The sequence below is a fragment of the Bombina bombina genome, chromosome 1 (genome assembly GCF_027579735.1).
Source record: "Bombina bombina isolate aBomBom1 chromosome 1, aBomBom1.pri, whole genome shotgun sequence".
Taxonomy (NCBI): Eukaryota; Metazoa; Chordata; class Amphibia; order Anura; family Bombinatoridae; genus Bombina; species Bombina bombina.
This window is the reverse complement of record NC_069499.1, coordinates 1,405,058,983-1,405,073,803: the sequence shown is the minus strand read 5'-3', so window position 1 is coordinate 1,405,073,803 and position 14,821 is coordinate 1,405,058,983. Positions and strand designations below refer to the sequence as shown.

The 14,821-nt window shown below is 39.1% G+C and overlaps 1 protein-coding gene across 1 annotated transcript in view; it reads left to right on the top strand.

The window, feature by feature from the left end:
• CA14 (carbonic anhydrase 14) overlaps positions 1-14,821 on the top strand; it is a 249,006-nt gene that overhangs the window by 23,151 nt on the left and 211,034 nt on the right. The gene's annotated exons all lie outside the window — the stretch shown is intronic.

Here is a 14,821-nt window from a genome sequence, read left to right as displayed (position 1 = left end):
GGTATGATTACCCCTGAAGACTCCAGGTTTGAAACACACTTCAGGAAAGCCTGAGCTTTTACTGGATTTGCTGGGATACGTGAGAGAAAAAATCTTCTCACAGGAGGTCTTACTCTGAATCCTATTTGATACCCTTGAGAGACAATGCTCTGAATCCATTGATTTTGGACAGAATTTATCCAAAAATCCTTGAAAAACCTTAATCTGCCCCCCACCAGCTGAGCTGGAATGAGGGCCGCACCTTCATGCGGATTTAGGGGCTGACTTTGGTTTCTTAAATGGCTTGGATTTATTCCAATTTGAGGAAGGCTTCCAATTGGAAACAGATTCCTTGGGGGAAGGATTAGATTTTTGTTCCTTATTTTGATGAAAGGAACGAAAATGGTTAGAAACCTTAGATTTACCCTTAGGTTTTTTTATCCTGAGGCAGAAAAACTCCCTTTCCCCCAGTAATAGTTGAAATAATAGAATCCAACTGAGAACCAAATAAATTATTACAGAAAGAGATAGTAATCTAGACTTAGATGTCATATCAGCATTCCAAGATTTAAGCCACAAAGCTCTTCTAGCTAAAATAGCTATAAAGACATGGATCTAACATCAATTTTGATAATATCAAAAATGGCATCACAAATAAAATGATTAGCATATTGCAGTAAGCGAATAATGCTAGATACGTCAGAATCAAATTCTTGTTGCGCTAAATTCTCCAACCAGAAAGTTGATGCAGCCACAACATCAGCCAAAGAAATTGCAGGTCTAAGAAGATGACCTGAATATAAATAGGCTTTCCTTAGATAAGATTCAAGCTTCCTATCTAAAGGATCCTTAAAGGAAGTACTATCTTCCATAGGAATAGTGGTACGTTTAGCAAGAGTAGAAATAGCCCCATCAACTTTGGGGATTTTCCCCCCAAACTCTATAGAATTTGCTGGTAAAGGATACAATTTTTTAAACCTTGAAGAAGGAATAAAAGAAGTACCTGACTTATTCAATTTTTTAGAAATCATATCAGAAATAGCCTCAGGAATAGGAAAAACCCCTGGAGAAACCACAGGAGGTTTAAAAACAGCATTTAAACGTCTATTAGACCTAACGTCAAGAGGACTGGTTACCTCAATATCCAAAGTAATTAATACTTCTTTTAATAAAGAACGCATATATTCTATTTTAAATAAATAAGGAGATTTGTCAGTGTCAATGTCTGAGGAAGGATCTTCTGTATCATATAGATCCTCATCATAGGAGGATAAATTATTATGTCGTTGGTCATTTGAAATTTCATCAACTGAATGAGAAGTTTTAAAAGACCTTTTACGTTTATTAGAAGGTGGAAATGCAGACAAAGCCTTCTGAATAGAATCAGTAACAAATTCTTTAAAATTCATAGGTATATCATGTACATTAGAAGATGAAGGAACTGCAACTGGCAATGTACTATTACTGATGGACACACTATCTGCATGTAAAGGTTTATCATGACAACGATTACAAATGACATTCGGAGAAATATTTTCCACAATCTTACAACTGCACTTAGCTTTGGTAGAACCGATGTCAGGCAGCAAAGTTCCAGCAGATTGAGACATCTTGCAAAATGTAAAAGAAAAAAACAACATATAAAGCAAAATAATCAATTTCCTTATATGACAGTTTCAGGAATGGGAAAAAATGCAAATAGCATAGCCCTCTGACAGAAAAAAGGCAAGAGGCAAACATCAATGGGGTATTAAAATAAAAAAATTTTTTGGCGCCAACAATAACCGTAAATGACACACTCGCGTCACCAACGACGCAACCGCGTGTAAGGCTTCGTGTCAACTACGACGAGGGAAGTGACGAAGTTGCATCATGTACGTATTTTTCGCGTCAAAAAATTCTCGCGTCAAAAATGACGCAATAAAGTTTAGCATTTGGCGCACCCGCGGGCCTAATACCGCCCGCAATTTGCAAGAGAAAAGTAGTCAATTAGAAAAAAAGACTAAATCCAGGTAAGAAAAAAATTTCTTAAAATGTTATTTTCCCCAAATATGAAACTGACAGTCTGCAGAAGGAAATATATGAACCTGACTCGTGGCAAATATAAGTACAATACATATATTTATAACTTTATATAAATGCATAAAGTGCCAAACCATAGCTGGGGTGTCTTAAGTAATAAAAAACATACTTACCGAAAGACACCTATCCACATATAGCAGATAGCCAAACCAGTACTGAAACAGTTATCAGTAGAGGTAATGGTAAATTGAGAGTATATCGTCAATCTGAAAAGGGAGGTAGGAGCTGAATCTCTACGACCGATAACAGAGAACCTATGAAAAAGACCTCCATTAGGGAAATCATTATATTCAATAAGTGATACTCCCTTCACGTCCCTCTGACATTCGCTGTACTCTGAGAGGAATCAGGCTTCAACAATGCTGAGAAGCGCATATCAACGTAGAAATCTTAGCACAAACTTACTTCACCACCTCCACAGGAGGTTTAAAAACAGCATTTAAACGTCTATTAGACCTAACGTCAAGAGGACTGGTTACCTCAATATCCAAAGTAATTAATACTTCTTTCTTCTGTTATGTGTGATCAGTCCACGGGTCATCATTACTTCTGGGATATAACTCCTCCCCAACAGGAAATGCAAGAGGATTCACCCAGCAGAGCTGCATATAGCTCCTCCCCTCTACGTCAGTCCCAGTCATTCTCTTGCACCCAACGACTAGATAGGATGTGTGAGAGGACTATGGTGATTATACTTAGTTTTTATGACTTCAATCAAAAGTTTGTTATTTTACAATAGCACCGGAGCGTGTTATTACTTCTCTGGCAGAGTTTGAGGAAGAATCTGCCAGAGTTTTTTACTATGATTTTAACCGGAGTTGTTAAGATCATATTGCTGTTCTCGGCCATCTGAGGGAGGTAAAGGCTTCAGATCAGGGGACAGCGGGCAGATGAATCTGCATTGAGGTATGTAGCAGTTTTTATTTTCTGAATGGAATTGATGAGAAAATCCTGCCATACCGTTAAAATGACATGTATGTATACACTTCAGTATTCTGGGGATGGTATTTCACCGGAACTACTCTGTTAAAGGTCACTAATCCTTTTATCATGTTAAACGTTTTTACTGGAATGTAGAATCGTTTACATTGCTGAGGTACTGTGTGAATAAATATTTGGGCATTATTTTCCACTTGGCAGCCTTTTTTGCTTTTATTGTGACAGTTTCGTTTCTCTTCACTGCTGTGTGGGAGAGGGAGGGGCCGTTTTTGGCGCTCTTTGCTACGCATCAAAAAATTCCAGTCAGTTACTTTTATATTTCCTGCATGATCCGGTTCATCTCTGACAGATCTCAGGGGTCTTCAAACTTCTTTTAAGGGAGGTAAATTCTCTCAGCAGAGCTGTGAGAATTCTTATAGTGACTGTGAATAAAAACGTTAGACAGGCACTACCAGTTTGTAGCTCTTCCATTCGGATTGGCTACGGCTCCAAGAATCTTCACAAAGGTTCTGGGTGCCCTTCTGGCGGTACTAAGACCGCGAGGGATTTCGGTAGCTCCGTACCTAGACGACATTCTAATACAAGCTTCAAGCTTTCAAACTGCCAAGTCTCATACAGAGTTAGTTCTGGCATTTCTAAGGTCGCATGGATGGAAAGTGAACGAAAAGAAGAGTTCTCTCTTTCCTCTCACAAGAGTTCCATTCTTGGGGACTCTTATAGATTCTGTAGAAATGAAGATTTACCTGACAGAAGACAGGTTAACAAAGCTTCAAAATGCATGCCGTGTCCTTCATTCCATTCAACACCCGTCAGTAGCTCAATGCATGGAGGTGATCGGCTTAATGGTAGCGGCAATGGACATAGTACCTTTTGCACGCCTACATCTCAGACCGCTGCAATTATGCATGCTAAGTCAGTGGAATGGGGATTACTCAGATTTGTCCCCTACTCTGAATCTAAATCAAGAGACCAGAAATTCTCTTCTATGGTGGCTTTATCGGCCACACCTGTCCAGGGGGATGCCATTCAGCAGGCCAGACTGGACAATTGTAACAACAGACGCCAGCCTACTAGGTTGGGGCGCTGTCTGGAATTCTCTGAAGGCTCAGGGACTATGGAATCAGGAGGAGAGTCTCCTGCCAATAAACATTCTGGAATTGAGAGCGGTTCTCAATGCCCTTCTGACTTGGCCCCAGTTAACAACTCGGGGGTTCATCAGGTTTCAGTCGGACAACATCACGACTGTAGCTTACATCAACCATCAGGGAGGGACAAGAAGCTCCCTAGCAATGATGGAAGTATCAAAGATAATTCGCTGGGCAGAGTCTCACTCTTGCCACCTGTCAGCAATCCACATCCCGGGAGTGGAGAACTGGGAGGCGGATTTCTTGAGTCGCCAAACTTTTCATCCGGGGGAGTGGGAACTTCATCCGGAGGTTTTTGCCCAAATACTTCGACGTTGGGGCAAACCAGAGATAGATCTCATGGCGTCTCGCCAGAACGCCAAACTTCCTCGCTACGGGTCCAGATCCAGGGATCCGGAAGCAGTTCTGATAGATGCTTTGACAGCACCTTGGAACTTCGGGATGGCTTATGTGTTTCCACCCTTCCCGCTGCTTCCTCGATTGATTGCCAAAATCAAACAGGAGAGAGCATCAGTACTTCTAATAGCACCTGCATGGCCACGCAGGACTTGGTATGCAGATCTAGTGGACATGTCATCCTGTCCGCCTTGGTCTCTACCTCTAAGACAGGACCTTCTGATACAGGGTCCATTCAAACATCAAAATCTAACTTCTCTGAAGCTGACTGCTTGGAAATTGAACGCTTGATTTTATCAAAACGTGGTTTTTCTGAGTCGGTTATTGATACCCTGATTCAGGCTAGGAAGCCTGTTACCAGAAGGATTTACCATAAAATATGGCGGAAATACCTATACTGGTGCGAATCCAAAGGTTACTCCTGGAGTAAGGTTAGGATCGCTAGGATATTGTCTTTTCTACAAGAAGGCTTAGATAAGGGTTTATCAGCTAGCTCATTAAAGGGACAGATTTCAGCTCTGTCCATCTTGTTACACAGGCGTCTGTCAGAAGATCCAGACGTCCAGGCTTTTTGTCAGGCTCTAGCTAGGATCAAGCCTGTGTTTAAGGCTGTTGCTCCGCCATGGAGTTTAAACTTAGTTCTTAACGTTTTACAGGGTGTTCCGTTTGAACCCCTTCATTCCATTGATATAAAGTTGTTATCTTGGAAAGTTCTGTTTTTAATGGCTATTTCCTCGGCTCGAAGAGTTTCTGAGTTATCAGCCTTACATTGTGATTCCCCTTATCTGATTTTTCACTCAGACAAGGTAGTTCTGCGTACTAAACCTGGGTTCTTACCTAAGGTAGTCACTAACAGGAACATCAATCAAGAGATTGTTGTTCCATCCCTGTGTCCAAATCCTTCTTCAAAGAAGGAACGTCTTCTACACAATCTGGATGTAGTTCGTGCCCTCAAGTTCTACTTGCAGGCAACTAAAGATTTTCGCCAAACTTCTTCCCTGTTTGTCGTTTATTCTGGACAGAGGAGAGGTCAAAAAGCTTCTGCTACCTCTCTCTCTTTTTGGCTTCGTAGCATAATACGTTTAGCCTATGAGACTGCTGGACAGCAGCCTCCTGAAAGAATTACAGCCCACTCCACTAGAGCTGTGGCTTCCACTTGGGCCTTTAAGAATGAGGCCTCTGTTGAACAGATTTGCAAGGCTGCAACTTGGTCTTCGCTTCATACTTTTTCCAAATTTTACAAATTTGATACTTTTGCTTCTTCGGAGGCTATTTTTGGGAGAAAGGTTCTTCAGGCAGTGGTTCCTTCTGTATAATGAGCCTGCCTATCCCTCCCGTCATCCGTGTACTTTTGCTTTGGTATTGGTATCCCAGAAGTAATGATGACCCGTGGACTGATCACACATAACAGAAGAAAACATAATTTATGCTTACCTGATAAATTCCTTTCTTCTGTTGTGTGATCAGTCCACGGCCCGCCCTGTTTTAAGGCAGGTAAATATTTTTTAAATTATACTCCAGTCACCACTTCACCCTTGGTTACTCCTTTCTCGTTGATTCTTGGTCGAATGACTGGGACTGACGTAGAGGGGAGGAGCTATATGCAGCTCTGCTGGGTGAATCCTCTTGCATTTCCTGTTGGGGAGGAGTTATATCCCAGAAGTAATGATGACCCGTGGACTGATCACACAACAGAAGAAAGGAATTTATCAGGTAAGCATAAATTATGTTTTTAATAAAGAACGCATATATTCTATTTTAAATAAATAAGGAGATTTGTCAGTGTCAATGTCTGAGGAAGGATCTTCTGTATCATATAGATCCTCATCATAGGAGGATAAATTATTATGTCGTTGGTCATTTGAAATTTCATCAACTGAATGAGAAGTTTTAAAAGACCTTTTACGTTTATTAGAAGGTGGAAATGCAGACAAAGCCTTCTGAATAGAATCAGTAACAAATTCTTTAAAATTCATAGGTATATCATGTACATTAGAAGATGAAGGAACTGCAACTGGCAATGTACTATTACTGATGGACACACTATCTGCATGTAAAGGTTTATCATGACAACGATTACAAATGACATTCGGAGAAATATTTTCCACAATCTTACAACTGCACTTAGCTTTGGTAGAACCGATGTCAGGCAGCAAAGTTCCAGCAGATTGAGACATCTTGCAAAATGTAAAAGAAAAAAACAACATATAAAGCAAAATAATCAATTTCCTTATATGACAGTTTCAGGAATGGGAAAAAATGCAAATAGCATAGCCCTCTGACAGAAAAAAGGCAAGAGGCAAACATCAATGGGGTATTAAAATAAAAAAAATTTTTGGCGCCAACAATAACCGTAAATGACACACTCGCGTCACCAACGACGCAACCGCGTGTAAGGCTTCGTGTCAACTACGACGAGGGAAGTGACGAAGTTGCATCATGTACGTATTTTTCGCGTCAAAAAATTCTCGCGTCAAAAATGACGCAATAAAGTTTAGCATTTGGCGCACCCGCGGGCCTAATACCGCCCGCAATTTGCAAGAGAAAAGTAGTCAATTAGAAAAAAAGACTAAATCCAGGTAAGAAAAAAATTTCTTAAAATGTTATTTTCCCCAAATATGAAACTGACAGTCTGCAGAAGGAAATATATGAACCTGACTCGTGGCAAATATAAGTACAATACATATATTTATAACTTTATATAAATGCATAAAGTGCCAAACCATAGCTGGGGTGTCTTAAGTAATAAAAAACATACTTACCGAAAGACACCTATCCACATATAGCAGATAGCCAAACCAGTACTGAAACAGTTATCAGTAGAGGTAATGGTAAATTGAGAGTATATCGTCAATCTGAAAAGGGAGGTAGGAGCTGAATCTCTACGACCGATAACAGAGAACCTATGAAAAAGACCTCCATTAGGGAAATCATTATATTCAATAAGTGATACTCCCTTCACGTCCCTCTGACATTCGCTGTACTCTGAGAGGAATCAGGCTTCAACAATGCTGAGAAGCGCATATCAACGTAGAAATCTTAGCACAAACTTACTTCACCACCTCCATAGGAGGCAAAGTTTGTAAAACTGAATTGTGGGTGTGGTGAGGGGTGTATTTATAGGCATTTTGAGGTTTGGGAAACTTTGCCCCTCCTGGTAGGATTGTATATCCCATACGTCACTAGCTCATGGACTCTTGCCAATTACATGAAAGAAATCCATCATAATAACAGATAAAATTAAAATAGAAAGTAGGATGATCACCAATTCATCCTGAAAGACAAGGATTCAGATTGTCTACACAATTTTCTTTTTTCCTTTTTAACAATAAAGAAACAAAACAGAACAAAAACTATAAATATACAGATAATTTCTATAACACTTACCCAGAGCGCCTCCGGCTCACCCTCCACAGACCCAACGAGAGGAATTAGAATTTATAATTGCCTGAGCTCCCAATAAAAACCTAGTCATTATGTGGGCACCATTTACCTCTGAGGTTCTCATTCAGGATGTAAAGGCTGTTTCTAAATGGGTATATGATACTATCCCTAAGTTTGGGCGGTAGAAATAAAAGATAAGCCTCCAATTTGTGAAGAAATCCTTTAATTCTTTTTTCTGGGTCTCCCTTTGTGTCTGTTTGCTCAATCAGCATCTGGGTGTGTATCTTGCTAAGTAGTTGCTTGGAGGGAAGAGTTCTATTGCTAGCCCACCCCGCTAGAATGATTATCCTGGCAAGCATGAGGACTGTGGTTATAAAGATGTCAAACTTATAAATTCTATCCTTGGGTATCAGGAATATCACGTGTTGTGCTGTGAGCTTCACCTGTTGATTCGTCACCCTTGCCAACCAGTAAGAGATTATATTCCAGAATCTTTTCAGCTTGGGACAGTCCCATAGTAAATGAGTCCAGTCAGGAGATGGATATCTACATCTATTACAAATGTTTTCCACCCCCGGAACCCACCTGGAACGGAGACCCAGCGTAATATAGAATTGATGCATAATAAACTTCATGTGTGCCTCCCTCAGATTTGCAGGAATTGTACTAGCATGTACCTTCCTAAGACTAATTTTAAGGAGATCAGAGTCTACCGACAGGTCTCTATGATTCGACCATTTCATTAGAATTCCCTGCAAGGCAAAGTCCTCATAATGTTTAAGCAGCAGATCATAGGTATGAGAGATCTTATAAGAACCCTGTCTGGCCAGAACACACAATTTATCTATGTTGGAGGGTTTAGTAGTTAACAGTTTGTCTGAAATCAGCTTATAAAGGTAGTGTCTACCCTGAAAATATGTAAACCTATGTGTCCCGGGGAGACCATTCAAATTTTGTAGCTCGTTAAAAGGCATGATATCTAGGGTAAGAGGGTTAAAGAGTTGATGAAGCCTTGTGAGGTGTTGACGGTACCATGCAACAAACACTTCTGTCGTGTAGCCCGTGAGGAACTGTAGGTTACCTTGAATCGGTAAATATTTAGTCACTGAGTTTTGCGTCCCCCATAGCTTACAAATCTTGGACCATGCCCTCAAGGGATCCCTAAATAATATGTGGGATTGTATATACGGGGGGAGAGAGTTAAGAGCAGCATGGGGCAAAAATGCCAGGTGTATTGGCTTAGTAAGGCTGGCCTCCAGCTTAGGGATAGTGAAATGTTCATTCCCCACAAGCCAGTCTAAGGTGATTTTAGACACGGCAGACCAATTGTACCACATGATGTTTGGAAGGTGAAATCCACCACCACCTGAAGGCATAAATAAGTAAGTTTTGCCTATCTTGTGTTTTTTACCTTGCCATACAAAATGTCTGAGAGAAGCTTAAAGTGACTCAGCCTCTTTACACGTAAGGAGGAGGGGCAGCATCTGCAGTGGGTAGAGGAGCTTAGGAAGAGCAACCATTTGAAAAAGCTGGATTCTACCTGGGAGGGAAAGGGGAAGCTTCGTCCAGCTGGACAACAACTGTTTGATATTCGCAAAAGTGCCTGTGAGATTGAGATGGTATACCTTAGCAGGATCAATGTGTAAGTGGATTCCTAGGTATTTAAAGAGGCCCTCCGTGACCTTGAGTCCTGTATCTGACAATATGGTGTTGTGAGAATTTTGCAACCACGTGACTTCAGACTTATCGACATTAATCCTATAACCCGAAAAGGACCCAAAATGTTTAATAATGTCTAAAAGAGGTTGGAGGTTGGTGTGAGGGTCACCCACAAACAATAATAAATCATCTGCATATGATGATAGATGATATTTGTGTCCAAGAATATCAAGGCCTTTACAATATTGCCTAAGGGGCTCTATGGCTAGGTCAAATAGCAGGGGGGAAAGGGGACAGCCCTGCCTAGTACCCCTCTGTAATATGAAGAAGGGGGAAAGCCCTCCATTAACCACAAGGGATGCCATAGGGGCCTGGTATAATCTCCGGAGGAAGTCGGCAAAGCTCCCTGTAATTCCAAACTGTTCTAAAGAAGTGTGCTGGTGGTCCCACTCTATCCTGTCAAATGCTTTTTCCGCGTCAAGCACTAAAAGACAGGCATCCTTTAATTTGGACGGGGCTTGTGAGTGTGCATTATACCAGTAATGTGACGTGATAGCTAGTGTCTTCCTAATATTGACCACAGAGGATCTACCCTTGACAAAGCATGTCTGGTCTATACGTACAACAGAAGGCAGAACCCCTGCCAGACGATCAGCCAGAATCTTAGTTAGTAATCTCCGTTAAGTAGGGAGATTGGTCGGTATGATGATGTCTGGGTATGGTCCCTATCTGGTTTGGGAATCAGACAGATATTCGCCTCTGAGAAGCGCCCGTCCATTCACTCCGTACCTTCTAGGTATGCCGAAAATAGGGAGGCTAAAGTGGGTGCTAGTGACAGCATACAATTTTAAACAACTTTACAATTTTGTACTATATTCTAATCTGCTTAGGTATCTTGGTATCCTCCACACAAGTTATGATACATGCAAATAAATAATAATATTACTAATTACATAATAGTGGATAAAAAATGCTCTAATATATAGAATATTTTATTATTACACTGTTATTTAGCTATAATTTTGTTATTAACCACTGCAAAAGGCTTAAACACATAGTTAAAGTCAGCTTTAGAGCAGCTATGCACTACTGAGAGCTAGCTGAACACATATGGTGAGCTAGGGGCAAGACACACATGTGTGAAGTCACCAATCACCAGTTAGTTCCCAGCAGCGCATTGCAGCTGCTGAGAATATGTACATATACTTTTCAACAAAGGAAACTAAAAGAACAAAGTAAATGTAATAACAGAAGTGGCTTAAAAAGTATTTTTACATTACATGCTCTATTTAAATCATGAAAGTTTTATTTTGACTCTCATGTCCCTTTAACCTTGGCTAAGAGGAAACGTATGAGCTGACTTTGTTATATTTGGACCCAGTCTTTATAAGTGGGAAAGGATGTATTGCATGGATGAGTTTGCATTTCCATCATACACTGTAGTCTGGGTGACAAATTATCTCATCTTTCCTGGAAGTTATTTTGATGTTGCCAAGATAAGGGTCATGATATGTCAGCTGTATATGTCTGTATCCACATTGAATGCACAAATCCTGGCGCTTCCTACCATGATGCACCAGAAATGTCTTCATCATCACCATTTAATCGTTCTTTTAATGCGTATCTTGAAATCTATGTAGTAACTTGATTTTCTGCCCATAAAAAAATCAATGAATAAACTTGAATACAGATGGTTTCTATATAGTATGAAAGGGACAGTTTACCCATTTTTTTTTTCTCCTTTAAATTGTTCCCAATGATCCATTTTACCTGCTGGAGTGTATTACATTGTTTACAAATAGTTCATTTTACTTTATTTTGGCATTTGAAATAGCTGATTTAGTCTGTGGAATCCCATCCTATGGACATTAAACCCATTATTATTATTTTTTGTGATTCAGACAAAGCATGTGATTTTACACAACTTTCCAATGTATTTATATTATCTAATTTGTTTTGTACTCTTGGTATCCTTTGTTGAAAAACATATCTTTATAGACACAGTTGCTGCTAATTGGTGGCTGCACATTTATGACTCACGTTATTGGCTCACCCATGTGCATTGCTGTTCCTTCAACAAAATATACTAAGAGAAAGCAAAGCAAAATAGATAAAAGAAGTAAATTAGAAAGCTGTTTAAAATGTAATTCCCTATCTAAATCATAAAAAGGAATACATTGGGTTTCATGTCCCTTAAAAGTTTCTGTACTGAATTCCAGGCTGTTGACAAGCCTATGTAAACACAGTCAGCATCAGAAATTACACTCCCAGTGAGAGGTTAATAAGATGTTAATTTTCCATTGTTCTCTTGAAGTATTGAGCTTTGGTTTACAGACAGATATAAGATAAGGAAGCAAGCGTGTGCACACAAAGTGATAACATAATGAGATCTGATATTACCTGCAAGCTCAACCCATTTTAATAGGTTGTGGTTTAAAAAGCACAAGACCAGCTAATTCATATACACAAATACACCTGAAAATGCAATTTCTCATACATTTTATACTATGCAGCTGATATAAAAAGTCATTTGAAATATATTAAGGGCAAAACAATTTTACAGTATACTGTCCCTTTAAAGGGACACAAACCACATTTTATTTATTTCATGATTCAGACAGTGCATGCAGTTTTAAATAGCTTTCCATTTTATTTATATTATCTAATGTGTATCCTTTGTAGAAAAGTATACCTTGGTAGGCTCAGAGGCTGCTGATTGGTGGCTGCACATATATGCCTCTTGTCATTGGCTTTCAGCTAGCTCGCAGTAGTGCATTTCTGCTCCTTTAACAAAGGATACCAAGAAAATGAAGCAAATTAGATAACTAGTAAATTTGAAAGCTGTTTAAAATTTGTATGCTCTATCTGAATCACGCAATTACATTTTTTTTTCATGTCCCTTTAATTCCAGTAGAGGTGACAGACAGTAAATAAACCATGTGTAACAGACATTAGGTAATAGCAAGAGCTAATTTCTAGATAAATACATAGAAGACAGGCAGTTCTAATGAAGTGAACCTTATCTCAACCTGCACCATCACATTTTCAGTGTAAGTACATTCCTGGCAGTGGTGCATCATTGAGTGGGCATATTCCATTAAGCTGATTAATACTTGTTGAGAAATTTAGAGAATGTAGAGAGACAAAGGCTATGTTTTCCCAGGTTAATAAGCTTTTATACAGAATTTTCATTTTCACCCCAGCTAAGGATTTTGGGTAGTGGCCTAATTTTAGACAGCTCCTTTCAATACAGTTTTATATTTACTTCTCTATTAAAGGGACACTGAACCCAAATTTTTTCTTTAATGATTAAGAAAGAGCATGCAATTTTAAGCAACTTTCTAATTTACTCCTATTATCATTTTTTCTTTGTTCTCTTGTTATCTTTATATGAAAAGCAAGAATGTAAGTTTAGATGCCGGCCCATTTTTGGTGAACAGCCTGGGTTGTTGTTGCTGATTGGTGGATAAATTCACCCACCAATAAACAAGCGCTGTCCAGAGTTCTGAACCAAAAAATGGCTGGCTCCTTAGCTTAGATGCCTTCTTTTTCAAATAAAGATAGCAAGAGAACGAAGAAAATATGATAATAGGAGTAAATTAGAAAGTTGCTTAAAATTGCATGCTCTATCTGAATCACAAAAGAAAAAATGTGGGTTCAGTGTCCCTTTAATTAACTTAAAAGGTCCATAAACATTTGGGTGTTCATATGCATAGCTAAAGGAGAATCTATTATTTTATGAGTTACAATTATTATTATTATTATCAGGTATTTGTAGAGCGCCAACAGATTCCGCAGCTCTACAATAATGCAAACATGTAGTGATACAAATTGTGTAATAATTACAAATGCAGGTTTTAAGGGACATTTTAATATAATAATAAACTACAGTCATTTGATAGAGATAAACAGTTTTTTTAAATTCCAATTTAATTCTGAACAGGAATTTACTACTGGGAGATAGCTGAACGCATTGGGTTAGCCAATGATCAGATCTCTAGTATATAAAAATAACGCGCCCCAATTGCCCCCAAAATAAAGAGGACTGAACAGTAACATAAAATAAAAATACACAAAGCAGTTATAAGGGGTTAAAGTGAGGGGATGTACTAAAAAGTGCCTTTAAATGGATGTCAATGGAGGACTGTGTTTTCCCTATAAATATGTATGTATATAAGCATATGCATATATATTTTTTTATTGCTTCCTAATGCTGCACAATTTGCTCCCTGCGCTGTGCTAGGTGGTTTGCTGGTGGCAGCTGGCATGAAAAAGAGGCTCCCATTGGAGCCTATGGAAATACTCTTTCTTTAGTGCTTGGCTTCCGAGTAATGCAAACGGGAGATCACGTTCGCATTGTGCCGCACCTGTAATACCAGTGTACATTTGCGTGCACTGGTATTACTAAGTGGAGCGCATATATCGCACTAGCGTAAGCCTGATATTGCGCTCCACTCATAATCTAGCCCTATCTTTTTTAAAAAAGGATACCAAGAGAACACAGCAAATTATATAATTGAAATAAACTGAGAAGTTGTTTAAAATGACTTGCTCTAACAAAATCATGACAGATAAATGCTGTCCCTTTAACATGTCCTTTTAGATTGAATGCACTGTTTTTCTTTTGTATTCTTTTGTATTTTATCTTGCAATATAAAAATAAGATCACAACTGATTTTGCGTTCATCTAGTAGTTCATTCTCACCTTCACTTTTTTAGAACTAGGCTGCAGACAATACAGACAATGAGATACCCTCTTACCATAAGTCTCAGTAGAAGCAAGCTCCTGTCTCTTCATATATGCTCAGTCACAAAGGTGGGAGACAGATACTAAAGCATTATACACAGTCTCTGTCCCCTATGGCTGTATTATCCATTGACTTTTTTTTTTAAAGTGAGTGAGTCATGGTGTAGAACTATCTAGGACTGCACAATCTGATAAAATAACATTTTTAGTCAAAAGTTACTGTTGTATAATGTTGCTTTGCTCGAATCTTTAAAGTTACTGTGAAAGCGGATGCCAGATACACGCTCTATTGTAAGTTCCAGATTGGATGCTTAAAGTCCCTATATAATAGCTTCATTTCCTTCATGGAAGTGTTCATGCAATACCTACTTCTTCTGTAAAATACCAGAGTATTGTTTTTGTGCGACTCCCTTCTGTGAGACTGGATTGCTCCATCATACTTAAGTATGGTGACATTTACCTGTGCCTGCAACATTCTACACAGTGATTG